At 59.5% G+C, this 10403-nt stretch overlaps 1 long non-coding RNA gene across 1 annotated transcript; it reads left to right on the forward strand.

The window, feature by feature from the left end:
- Positions 1–1946: 1946 nt before the first annotated feature.
- On the forward strand, positions 1947–3701 carry LOC132020434 (uncharacterized). Its single transcript, XR_009404964.1, has 3 exons — positions 1947–1972; positions 2936–3013; positions 3680–3701. It is a non-coding gene; the product is annotated as an uncharacterized LOC132020434 (long non-coding RNA).
- Positions 3702–10403: the final 6702 nt, after the last annotated feature.

The raw sequence follows: 10403 nt of genomic DNA on the forward strand, positions 1-10403 counted from the left end.
GCTGGGCTGCCACTGCAGAGAACGGTCTCTGCCCCTCACAGCTTGGGCTCCCCACAGTGGGAAGCCAGGCTGGTTCTCACCTTGCTGAGGAGCCCCTAGATATCAGCACCCCTGTGTGTTTTTCAAACAGAGATCACCCGTGAGAGCCAGTCCTCCCTCTGCTGCTGCCCAGAGCAAGGTGCTCGCCTTGTGGGTGCAAGTTTTGAGGGGGACGCATCAACTCTAGGGGGTCTTTGGAATCAGAATCCAGGAGTCTGATTTCCTCTCTGTCGCCCCACCCCCGGTGGCTCTGGGCACTCGGTTTCCCCATCGGTGTCTGGGGACATGAGTCGTGGAGGACATCTGTCACTGCTGAGATGTCTTTGTCTAACCGGTGCAGGACTGGAGCCATCTCCCCTAGGTCTGTTTCTTCCTGCCCTGGGGCAGGAGACCTTTTTGTGTCAGGACTCTGGGATCCCCGCGTAAGCGTGTCCTTCACTCCTGCTCTCTCTGCAGATCTGATAGGGATGCCAAGGCCCAGCAGGCCAGGCCGGCTGCAAGACCGGTGTCCTAACCCCAACACTAACCCTACCCCATCATCCCTAACCCTAACCCTGTGCTCCGTCCTCTCTAAGGGGTCACCTCCCTCTCTGAGTCCTAGAACCTCCCCAGCACCTGCCTTTTGAAGCCTGAAGCTGGTTCCTAATAGCTTCACCAGTTGTCCCTGATGTGAAGGAGCTGATGGTTCAAGGGTGGAGGAGGGGGCGGCGTGTGCAGACAGGAGGCCCCCAGAGGGCATGCGTGGCCCCTTCCCAGAAGGGCCCTGCAGGGATTCTAGCTCTCAGCAGAGGCTTTCAGTATGTCGTCCCCCGACCCCAACATCAAGTGGCCGTCTGTCGTTTAGAAGCCCGTTCAGGCATTGACACAGAGTCTGCCAGGGTGCTCGTGGAGCAGCGTGCTGGAGTGGGTAGGGGCCTGGAGAATGGAGCTTGGGACCGGTGTTGGACCAGGTTTCAAACCCTGGGCCGCTCCTTCCTAACAGTGTGATTTGGAGAAAGTCCCTGTATTTGTCTGAGCCTTACTTGCTCATGAGGAGAAAAGGGTCCATGTAAATGACATTCCCCGATGTTGTGCAGTGCCCAACATGAAGACCGGTGTGCAGGTCCCTTCCTTTCTTCTCTTCAGAAATCCCTGCTGGGTTCCCAGGTTGTAGCAGATGTTTCTGAATGGGTTCTGTGATTTGTTCATTGGGTTTACCCATGGGGAAAAGGGGAGTCAAGGTTCAATGCAGTTAGGGGAGCTGGGCAGCTGAAGGTTAGGTGAGCTACAGACTCTGGCCAGGACGCACCAGGGAACAGTTTAGTTTCCCCAGAGGCAGACCCCAAGTTCAAGATTCAAGGGCCGGGGGGTGGGGGGAGGAGTTCCTGGAGGAGCTGGGACAGGAGCTGGGACAGGAACTGAGGCTGCAACAGCCTCTCTTCTTTCCTGTAAGTACCAAACAAGACCAGAGCTTTGGATGGGCCCATTACCTCTGGGAATAAAGCACTACCTTCACCAGGCCCCATGGAGGACAGGTGTGGCCTCCCAGTGAAGTGTTGGCTAAGCGGAAATGTTGAGACCTTCAGTGCTTTAGAGCTCAGCTGGAGGGGTGGCCCTTGTCATCCGTCTGCTTTTCCTCTTCTTTCCAGTCTGATACGAATGTGATGGTTGGAGCTCTGGCAGCCATTCTGGATCAAGAGGTGACCTTGAGGACATAAGCCGTGTATCATGGACAGTAGAGCAGAAACATAAATGCTGGTGTCTCAGATGAGTGGCCAGTTGTCATGCTGGTTCTAGATGTCCCACCTCTGAGCTTTGAAGGATGAGGGGTGAGTTTCCATCTTATTTATGCTTCTCTCGTTTCAGGTTACTTTTACGTCGCTAGATCTAACCTGGCTGGTGAAGGAAGGAGAGAGAACATCCTGTGGGCAACGGAAGTCCTTGCCGGTGCCAGGTGACTGGGAATGTAGTCAGGCTGTGCTTTAGCCCAACACTGGGGCTGCAGCCTGAAGGAGGAATCTGGGGGCGAGATGTTGAGGTACCTGAGGACTAGGACTCTGCCCGTTCTAGGACATGGCTGTTCTAGCATCTTCCTCTGCCTCTGAGTCCAATTTACTCATTATGCGGTGTTGCAGAGATTATGTAAGGAGACATGGCAAGAGTTCATCAGGACCCAGTGATCCTCAACAGCCTCCTGGCTGTGCCTCTCGGTGATGGAAATGGAGAGTCATCTCCTGTGATCAACTCCTAGAAGGCTAGAGAGCCAGAGCAAGGCTCAGTGAGATCAGGAAGAGGCAGAGAGAGCTGAGGAGGACATGGGGACCTCTCGGGCGTCCCCAGGCTGGATACTGCGGGGAGTTTTAGGGAAGAGCCCAGTTGTCAGCGAGGGATGGGGCGAGACCCTTGGGGAAGAGTTACCTCCTGCATTTCTTCACTGATGCAGGCTCCAGTCCTGAAGAACTGCCCCCACCGCCTTGCAGGCCAGGGGTCGGGGTGGGGGTGGGGAGACCCTCAGCGTTGTCTCGTCTGCTCCCTAAAGCTGCCCAATTACTTAGCAAAGCCGAGACCTGGAGGTGGGAAGACCTGGTTCGTGCCTTCTGTCCCTCCTCCTACGGGAGTGAAACTGAGACCCAGAGAGGGTCAGCGACTTGCCCAAAGCACCTACAAGGCTGTGGGAGTGCTAGGACAGCACCCTCCTCCCAAGCCCCCGCCCAGTGCTCTTAGCATACTGCAGGCTAAGTTCTAGATGCTTCTATCAGCTGGTTGACTGGACTCTCCAGAACCATGCAGAAGTGGTTGACCTCCTAGGGCCTACAGGTAGGCCACTGCTGGAGGGGGCCAGGGGTAAGGGAGTGGGAGGTCTTGAGCTGGAGGGGGTGTGTGCACCAGGACTCCGGGACTCTGAATATGATTTTAGGTCACCCCTGGAATCTTTCACTTAGAGCTGGAAGATGAAGACCCACAGGCCTCTGGTCTCACTTCACGAACCTGGCAGGTGAGGGAGCCATGGCCAAGACCCGAGGAAGCCAGAGGGAGGGAGCAGATTACAACTTCTGTTGGAACTGCTGCGCGGGGAGCCAGGAGCAGGTGGCCTTTGTCTTGGAGAGTGGGGACACAGCCGAGTGCAGGGAGGGGGCGGGCCAGGGGCTCCCTGAGGATGGAGAAGCCCAGGGACGTAATGGCCAGGAGGCATCAAGCCGAGGCCGTCATCTAGTGTCACAGGCCTGGACTGTGGGACTCTGCCCTGCGGGGCTGGTGGGCCCCAGGGCCTCCCAGCTGCAGTGAGCAACTCTTGAAGGCTCTGTGCTCTCTGGACTCCCAGACCTGGAGGAGCAGCCGTGGCCGTTTTGTGGTGGCGGACGGCTTCATCTCCTCCCTGACCCCGCGGAGGCAGCTTCTGGGGAGGCCTGTCCTCCCTCAGGGCGGAAGGGCTGAAGTAGGTTCCCAGGGGCAGAGCGTGAACTGGGAATCGCAGAGGCCATGGTGCCTGAGCCCAGTTAATAGGCAGGACCTGGCTTCCATTCTCCCGTGATGGGGAGCTCACTCCCACACAGGCAGTATGGCCCCTGCTGAGGTCCCTCTGTCTCTACTGAGCTCAAGTCTGTCTCTATCGAGCATCCCTCTGGAATCTGATCTTCAACCTGCTGGAAATCATTCACAGGTGCCCCGGAGGAACGCCAGCACCTCCCGCAGCCGGCGGTCGCGTGCCGGCTGCACCCCTGGTCCCGGGTGTTCATACCGCGTTCACTGAGGGCCTCCTGTGTCTCCGGTTGCAAACTCCCCAAATCTGAGAGTCAGAGATTTCCCCTCCATGTCATAGATGAGAACACGGAAGCACAGAGAGGTGAAGCAACGTGCCCAAGGTCACACAGCCGGTCGGTGGGGAGCAGGATCCCAGCCCGGGACGAGCGGCTGCAATCCCTGTGCCGTTAACCCTGCGCGGGTGACCTAGTGCCCCGGGGAATGTCTCCTGTCGCCAGTCTCTGCAAGGACCAGGCTCCCAGCTCCAGGATGCCCCGGTCAGCCGCCTCTTCCTCCTGCAATCCCTGTGCCGTTAACCCTGCGCGGGTGACCTAGTGCCCCGGGGAATGTCTCCTGTCGCCAGTCTCTGCAAGGACCAGGCTCCCAGCTCCAGGATGCCCCGGTCAGCCGCCTCTTCCTCCTCCTTCCTTCCCACCTCCCCCCTCTTCCCCTTCCTCCCCTGCCCCCATTGTCTGTACCCCCAGCAGAATATCAGCTCCACGAGCAAGTGGTCTCGTCCGCCTTATGTGCAGCCCGAGTCTCACCTTCTAGAAGGGAGCCTGCGTGCCCTGGGCGCTGGAGTTTGCGGCTGACGGGCTCAGCACGCCTGGAGGTTGGGGGAGCTGGAAGGTCTTGGCTCCCCGCTCAGCTAAACCACGTGGCGTGGACAAATCATGCAGCTTCCCTGGACCTCAGCTTCTAATGTTTGCAGAATCAGGGAAGAAAACACCAACCTGATGTGAGGGTTTCACTGAAGGCCGCAGCGCCCGGCCCAGCCCAGAGCCGACGGCCGCTCGACTTCTCGGCCCGGGAGTGGCGGGGCTCTGCTCTCCGCCCACCATGCAGGCATCCACGCACATTTAATTTGATTTAGGGAGGGAAATCATCTCTATATTTTGGGTGGTGGTGGCACTAACGATCTATTTCCTGCGCAGCGCTCAGTGCCGAGTTGGCATTAATGTAGAAAAATTAGTATTATCACGACTGCCTTCGGAGCCATCTCCTGCACCAGAGTCCCTGACACGTTAATTAAACTTGATAAATGCTCTTGTCTAAAGATAACTTTTGAACAATGGATCTAGTCACCCACTTAGTAGTTGCATACCAGCTCCGGCAAATTGCCGAGGCGGCGCTCGGCGATCCCTGAGGCCGTGGCTGGGAAGGGGTGCTGGGGGGAGGGGGCTCTGCTGTGCTGCTGCAGGGCCCGGCACAGGCCTCCTGGGGACCAGGGTGAGCAGGGGGGTGTCTTGCCCCGGTTCCAAGCAGGAACGCTGCCCCTTTCTACTTGCGATGCTTTCACTAGCCCCTTCCTTCTCAGCACCCCATCCCATCACCATAGCAACCCATTCCATGATGGGTACCATCGGGGGTGACGCGAGAGCCTGCAGATAGGACTCTTGTCCCGCACTTCCAGTCATCTGCTCTCCTGGGACCCATCCTGGAATGACATCATTTTCTGTGACATTCTGCTCCCCTCTGTCCGCCCCACGCTCCAGTGCTGGAAAAGCCCATGACGTAAGAAACTCCTCCCAGGATCTCAGCAGCAGAACCTGGCCTTCCCAGAGCCCAGCATCGGGGCACCCCGGTCGTGTGGCTGTGTGTAGCATCCCGACTCCATCTAACTGTGACCAGTGCAGACATGAGGGGCCGTGGGGTGTCCCTGCAGAGTGCTTGTGCCACCCCAAAGACCCCCTAGAGGGAGAAAGGGTGACGTTCCAAGGAGCAAGTGGAGAAAGACACAGATGGTTTTCACGAGTCACCAAGGCCCTTGTCCTCCTCGGAGCAGGGGTCGCCTTTCTCAGCCCTCTCCCTCTGGAGCAGCCCCCATCAAGGACTCCCTGGCAGGTGGCTGTGGCTTTACCCCTGGCCTGACTCAGAGCCCCCATGGGGGTGCACACTCCCCAGGGTGGCCGGGAGAGGCAAGCAGGCCGGGTTCCAGGCCTGTTGTTTACTCATAGCTGTGTGGCTGGAGGCAGAGCCCTTGGCCTCTCTGAGTCTGGGTTCTCAGCCAGCCCTGCTTCCAACACTCAGCGAAGGGCAAGTGTGGCCCGCAGGGGGCATGACCCCTGACCCTCTGCCCAGGCTCCACGTGGAGGGGAGATGCGGCTCCAGGAGAAGCAGGCCGGACCCCGGGCAAAGAGCAGGCATTTAATAAAAATCTGTTGAATGAATGAATGAATGAGTGAATGGCCAGTTTTGTTGTGTGTCCTTAGGCATGCTCCTTTTCTTCTCTGGGCCTCAGTTTCCCTACCTGTATGGGGCAGGATAGGGCCAGATCATCGCTAAGCCTCCTCCCCCTCCCTGGAACGCTGTCCCTCCTCTGGAACACTGAAGATCAAACAAGACCAAGGAAACAGGAACTAACACTTATTAGGCACTGACTATATACCAACCGCACTATACAGGACAACTGGACCTTGGCAATGAATCTGACAAAGTTCTGGCTTTCTAGATTCAGAGTAAGGAACTCCACAGGGTGACCAGTGCAGAAGACATGGGGGCCCCGGGACTGTGGGAGCCCAGAGGAGACTCCTGACCCCAGGGAGGGACAAGGGAGGCTGCCCAGGGGCTGAGCTGTGGGTGAAGAAATGACAAAGGGCAGATGTTCCAGCCAAGGGACATGTGCAAAGGTCCTGGGGCAGGAGAGGACCTAAGTCCCATTCTGTTGCTGTCATTCGAAGGGGAAGTATAAAGAAGGGGGGTTGAGGCCTGACTGGCAAGCCCGGGCCAGGCACAGAGGCCCCGGGAGCCGCAGGGAGCCATGGGTGACCTTCAAATCTGGGAGTGGTGTGCTAACAATTATGTTTCAGAACAAGCCGGGAAATGTCTCTGTGAAGGCTAGCCTGGAGGCTGGGAGGCTGAAGCCTGGGACATTGTAGAGCCCAGATCCGGGAGGGCCCCAGCATGTTTACAAAGTGTCTTCACACCCCCAGCAACTTATTCTTCCTGACCCGTCGCTGCGGGGGTCCGCACTGCTGCCAGCTGGTCACGGCCCTTCTCTCGCAGCCCAACAGTCTCCAGGCACCTCCGCTGTGCCGTCCCACTGTGGGTGGGTGGCCTGCCCACTCTGACCCTGAACGTGGTCCCGGGTGGAGGTGAGCAGGGGCCTGTACCCAGCCTGGGATTCCAGGGGCGGCGTGCCTCCCACCTGCTCGTCTACCACGGCCACGGCCACAAGCGCTGCCCAGCCAGGGAGGGCGAGCGCCACGCATCACTGACTGCCCGTCACCCACCAGCCATGCTGGCTGAGCCCCGTGGAGACTGCAGGAGCCGCATGGCGGAGCCCGGCCTGGAGGGCTGACCTGTGAGCCCCGGCCTCGGGGTCGGCTGCACCCGGGGGTCCTGTGACCTTCGAGGCCCAGCAGCCTGGGTCTTGCCTGGATTCCAGGGCTCACATCTCAGTCTGGAGCGAGTCTCGCCGGGGACGGCATTTGGGACATGCGGCAACGAAGCCGACGCGTCCAATTGTCAGGCTCGAAGCTGTTCTTTGTGACTTTGTCTTCGGTTCAGGTTTATTTTTCCTCCTGGGGAGGGTGGGGGCGGCCTCCACTAGAGCTAAGAGCCTCCTCGGGCTGGCCGGCCTGCTCACATCTCCTCTGCTGCCTCCAGGAGCTGTACCGTGTAAGGCGAGAGCCAGAAGGCAAGCAACCTGGGTTCGAGTCCCGGGTCTGCCGTTTCCTCGCTCTGCAGCTCCGGGCAGGGGGCTTTTCCTCTCTGGCCTGGACTTTGTCATTTGCCACCGAGGGGTTTTGTGGTTGATCTCTGAGCCTGGGAATCCGGCAGTGTAGACCCTGGGCTGGGGCCTGGGGACAGGGACAGGAGTCAGGCCTGGTGGGGGAGATGTCCCCCATGTGGGTGGGAGTCCCACAGAGTGGAATCCAGAGCTGGGGGAGGGATTACTCCATGGGGGTGGGGGTCATGAGGCAGGGCTTCCCGGGGGAGGCAACAGGCAGACAGAAAGGGACGACCAGGGGCTCTTCCGAGGGAGACTTGGAGGAAAGAAATGCAATGTGAGTTTGGGGCCAGAGGAGTAAGTGTGGGGATGGCGCGGCCAGACAGGCAGGAGAGGCCACCTGGTACAGGGTGGTGGGAACGGTGTGAGTGCAGGAGGGGTGGAGGGCCAGCCCTGGGCAGGTGCTGATTTCGGACCTGGCACTTGCGGCTTACCTGAATCCCAGGCTCCTCTTTGGAACAGTGCCCTAACAGAGTAGCCCCTTAGGGTCCTCCTGCGAGGGTCCAACAGCACACATCGGTGCTCATTAAAGAGCGATAATCAGGCTTATTGTAACATCCTGTTAATTATAACAAATGCCTTCCGGGGGTATGTCTGCCAGAGTTCGCTCAGGAAAACAGAAACCACTTACTTTGGGAGGAGGTTTCACACGGGGGCTTCGGGGCTCTCCAAGCCGCTGACGCCTGGGGGCAGAGGAGGGCTCGCAAGCACTCGCACTCCCCAGTCCCGAGCCTGTGACCGTGCTGCAGGCCCCGCCGAGCCACGGCGACTGGAGGGGCTTGATTTGGTCTCGGGGGGCTCCTGCGGGCTCCAGGTGGCACAAACCCCCACAGCTGTGTAAGCTCATCTGAACCTGGGGTCCACTAGGCCCCTGGGCTCCTCAAGGCCCTTTCCAGTCCCACCTCTGAGCCAGGGCTCCTTTTTAATTGTACAATAAGACACAGATATAGAAAAAGACACCACATGCAAAAACCGTGTAGCTTAATGAGTTATGACAGGAACAATCTCCCAGGTCAAGAGGTAGAACTCGGCCAGTTATCCCAGAAACCCGTCCTCACGACCTGGGCCACAACCCTGGGACCCATGTCCATGGAGGCCAGCGACTGCTTGACTGTGGACTCGTCCACCGGTCGCAGGGGGCCGGCTGCCCGCTCCTGGCGCCGTGGAGAACGCCCCTCTGTCCTCAGTTTCCCTCTTGCTCGGGCTGGTGATGGCGCCCTTGTTCCAGGAGGCGTTGATGTACGGGGGCCTGCGGAGTGGCGACCGTCTTCATTTGTCGCCTGGAATCACTTCCTAGAGAGAGACGGTCCCTCGTCTACTATCCGGGGAACAGGTAGTGTCTCCCTATGGGAAAGGTGGCTAAATGTGGATTCTTTCCCTCCATTTCCCAGGTGTCCGGACGAGTCCATTCACTGTCATCGTCGGCAGGGAGCTGGCCACCTTCCCAGGCTCCCCCCTGAGCCACATAATGAGAACGTCCTCCAGGCAGCGACCGCTGATTTAGCCGTGACCCTGAACTGAGCAGGATGGGCCTCCCTACACACTGGGCTGACCTACGGGCCAGAAATCTTACTGACAACTTTCCAGCAGTCAACCTTCCCACCCCAGAGAGAATGAAACACACGGATTTGGAGCGTGTATAAAATGTGACACATGTCATATGTAAATGACGTCTGTTTCAGGGTCAGACAGGCTGGGTCGGGGAGCACGACCCCACTCTCCGGGCACTGGCAGGACGTGTGGCGGGCGGCGTGGCTTACAGAGCTGCCCACGAGGACTTCCTGAGGCCACTGGTAAAAATAAGTCACGTTGTGACCAGGCCCTGGTATGTGGGCCCGGGGGGGGAAGGCTGTGATGGCAGGGGACTCGGGCCGCGGGCCCCCACTCTGCCCTTGGGCTCTGCGCAGGTCTGAGGACCAGCCCAAGTGGGTCCTGACTCCAAGCAGCCCCAATATTGCATCACTCATCACACTGTCCCCTCCAGCCGGAATGCCAGCCGCACCCCAAGGTTGTCTCCCCTCATTTGGGGCTACCCGCCTCTCGAAGAGACTCCTTCCCGGACCAGCTGGAATGTGCCTTTGGTACAGGAATGCTCTCTGCTCCCTGGGGCAACCTCTCCAGGCTAAGCCCTGCCGGGTTCCCTCTCCAGGGCACAGGCCTGTCCCAGCCTCCTGAGACACAGCTGTGGACAGTGACAAGGTGTGTCCGTCTGGTGAGGGACCTCTGCAGTCATTCTACCGTCAGTCCCCGGTGGACGGGATGGCAGAGCTCACACACCTGCTCTTTGGGAAGTGTCGGGGGTAGAAGTCGGGGACGTGGCTACCCCTGGGGGCCAGCCTGGCCTGTCACTCCCCGCTGGGTGACCCTGGGTGGGTCACTCGGCTTCTCTGAGCATCCCTGTCACCCAGAAATGTGTTCTTCCACCATGCACAACGGGTGATGGGCACTGCCCAGAGGGTCTTGTAAACTGTGAAGGGCTTTCCCCCTGTGCCGTCCCAGGCTCTGGGCTCGAGGTGGGGGGCGCAGTGGGGCGCAGTGGGCACAGGGACATGGAGCCTGATCTGTTTCAGCAGCTCGTTCCCCCGCTCTCAGGCCAGGGGCCAGGCGGCCTCTCCAGCCTCCTGCCAGCGTCTGGGCATTGTCACTGTCCTCAGAGAGCCATGGCTGGGGTGCGGGAGGGAGTGGGAACGCTGAGTCCCGCCCTGTTGGCGGCTGGCGTGGGATTGTTCGCTGCTCCCTGAGCACTGGCTGCTTGCCGGCCTCAGGACCCAGGCGCTGGGGCAGTGGGTGCCATGGCAGGAGGGGAAGCTCTCCAAGGTCCCCCGTGTCCCCCCGCAGCCATGCCCCAGAGTGAGCCTCTGCGCCGCGGCCCCCGGCTAGACACACGGTTGGGGACACGGCCTCTGTGGAG

This window comes from Mustela nigripes, chromosome 6, assembly GCF_022355385.1.
Source record: "Mustela nigripes isolate SB6536 chromosome 6, MUSNIG.SB6536, whole genome shotgun sequence".
Taxonomy (NCBI): Eukaryota; Metazoa; Chordata; class Mammalia; order Carnivora; family Mustelidae; genus Mustela; species Mustela nigripes.